This window comes from Aplysia californica, unplaced genomic scaffold, assembly GCF_000002075.1.
Source record: "Aplysia californica isolate F4 #8 unplaced genomic scaffold, AplCal3.0 scaffold00571, whole genome shotgun sequence".
In the NCBI taxonomy this organism is placed as follows: domain Eukaryota; kingdom Metazoa; phylum Mollusca; class Gastropoda; order Aplysiida; family Aplysiidae; genus Aplysia; species Aplysia californica.
The window spans coordinates 223084-225583 of record NW_004797841.1 but is presented as its reverse complement, the minus strand read 5'-3'; the positions used below and the strand labels follow the sequence as shown (position 1 = coordinate 225583).

General features: G+C 42.5%; 1 protein-coding gene across 1 annotated transcript in view; it reads left to right on the top strand.

Moving 5' to 3' along the window:
- The window catches only part of LOC101849955, a 95910-nt gene that overhangs the window by 69282 nt on the left and 24128 nt on the right, over nucleotides 1-2500 (top strand). The window lies entirely within an intron of this gene.

The following is a 2500-nucleotide window of genomic DNA, read 5'->3' as shown; positions in this document are numbered from 1 at the left end:
AGCTGTCGTCTCTATGACAGACTGAGAGAGTGGGCAGTTGGCGGGTGCTCTGGTGTGGTTTGCTCCTTCTTTCCTATCAAACATCTTGTCCTTATCTCCCCTCCTTCTATTTTGTGTTTGTTACTACTCCATCTATTTTGTGTTTGTTACTCTCTTGTAACACCTCTAATCTTTGGCACTTATGAGACTTTATTGTCTTGCAAGTGCTGCAAAACACGTACTAAAACTAAAACTACCGTGGTGTCCCCAGAAATGGCTGCTCCAAAAGGAGTGGCTAACCCGAAGCGACCTAGTCAAACTGGCGGAGACCAGTGGCTCGTCGCTTGAGGCGGTCTTAGCCATCGACCACAGCGTCGACCTACAACACACCTATAGGTTTCGGTGCACATTTTGCCCGCGCCTGTGCGACAGAGAGGTCACGGAGTACCGGAAGGAGGATCTGGCCAGGCAGACAATGAGGGCTCACCTCCTTGACCACATCAAGAATTTTGCTGCGACTGTGCCCCAGGGTGAGTTATTAATAAGTTACACTATTAGTGGGGATTAAATTTTGCTTGGACGTTTACCAAGTGTCTGTTTGTGTTGAGCGCCTGACAGGCTGCTCCATAATCTCTCTCGATTGTAACAGTTTCTAGTGCATTTTTAAATTATTCATATGGTGGATTTTTATATCAGTGTATTCGTCATTTGACAGTGTATGTGGTGATGTAGGATTTGTACAAAGACAGTCAGTATTTTCAACGAAATTCTCAGTTTTCAATTCGCCATGATTGACTTGGTATTTTTCTATTGGACATTTTTTCTTCTTCTGGGGTCTACACTCCGTCAACCCTCGAACGTTTACAACAACAAAAGAAATTTTTTCTCCTGAGTGTCTCGTGAAAACTGTTGTCCGTGTCGTTTCCAACTCTGTGCTCGGGAACAAATGTGTGAGTACGTGTGTTTCTCCCAGCTCTTGTTCGTGTGTTATACCAGTGAAGTGGAAAAAAACGAGAAGAAAGAAAAGAGGTGGACGACGAAAACAAAGGACAATCCCTGTGGGGGGGCTCTCGTGGCCTAGAGGTTAAGGTGTTGGCCTCTCATTCAAAGGTCCCGGGTTCGATTCCGGGTAGCGACCAAAAAATTTTCTTCTCTAAAATTGTCTCCTTTCACATCCTTTCCTGATCTCTAACAATGTTCTGTCGTCTGCTTTCATTTCCAATTTCTGCCCCACCCCTCACCTCCTTTGCCACCTCCTCTGGGCTCCTGACTCTTTCTGCAGCCTTTCTACTGCTACTCCTTGGCTCCTCCTAACTGCTGTCTTTCTGCCACACCCCTGATCTTCTGGTAGGAAAGATCTACACCTAGCCTTCTCGGACAAGGGCGAAAAATCTCGGAGGGCCCGTGTGCAAGTTGCGCACGTTAAAGATCCCTTGGTGGTCTAAAATCGATAAGAGTAGGCTTCGGCCGCCACCCGGGCAAAATTCAAAATTTCCTACCAACGAAAAAGTATTAGGTGTGTCCCGCGCGCTCATATGACCTATGCAGTTGCGAGCGCCGTAAAACCCTATACTAAATAAACAAAAATCCCTGTGGTGTTAAGGCTAGTGTTTATGACTTAGATTAGAAAACTCGTGCATCAGCAGCAAACCGAAAAACAGAATTAACTTTAACAATTTGGTCAAAATCGACTGTCGGAACTTTTTGCAAGAAGTAGCACAAAATGTGAGAGTAGCGTGCCTTAACACCAGGTCATGCCGTAATAAAGCAGACGAGTTAAATGATTTAATTATAGAAATGAACCTTGATATTTTATGTATGACGGAATCATGGTTGCAGGAGTACGGTGACGATGCGATTTTATCAGCAATATGTCCAGTTGGTTATTTAATTAAGTCTTTCCCTCGTGTTAGGCGTAGAGGAGGAGGAGTAGCATTTATTTATAGAACTAATTTAGCACAAGTTACTGTGACAAAGATTCCATGTCACTCATGTGAGGCTGCTTTAATGTCCTTCCAGCTGCAGTCCCAAAGCATTACCATCTGCTGCATATACAGGCCACCGCCGAGTAAAGCAAATTATATCAAATCATCCGTTTTTATGGAGGAATTTCTAAATTTAATTTCAACTCTGAAGATGAAAAGTACACCTTTCATTATAACTGGCGATTTTAATTTTCATTTTGGCTCTGAAAACCCTGTAACTAAAAATATAAGCAACCTGCTGACAGAAAATTATTTAAAACAACTCGTCCAAGTACCAACACATAAAAGTCAGCACATCCTAGACTGGGTTATCTCTCCTATTGAAAACAACTGTGTGAAAATAATATTATATTGTGTCAAGCTTTTTCAAATACGATTGTTTGAATATCTTGATAACGACTCCGAATAATCTCACAATTTTGATGGAGCAGGTAGAACATTTGGTTTTGGACCTCAAGAAACGGACAAATTGTCAGATAGAACTTTGTAATTCTGAGGTAGCGATTTATCAGTGCTTTATTTTTTGATGGATTGGG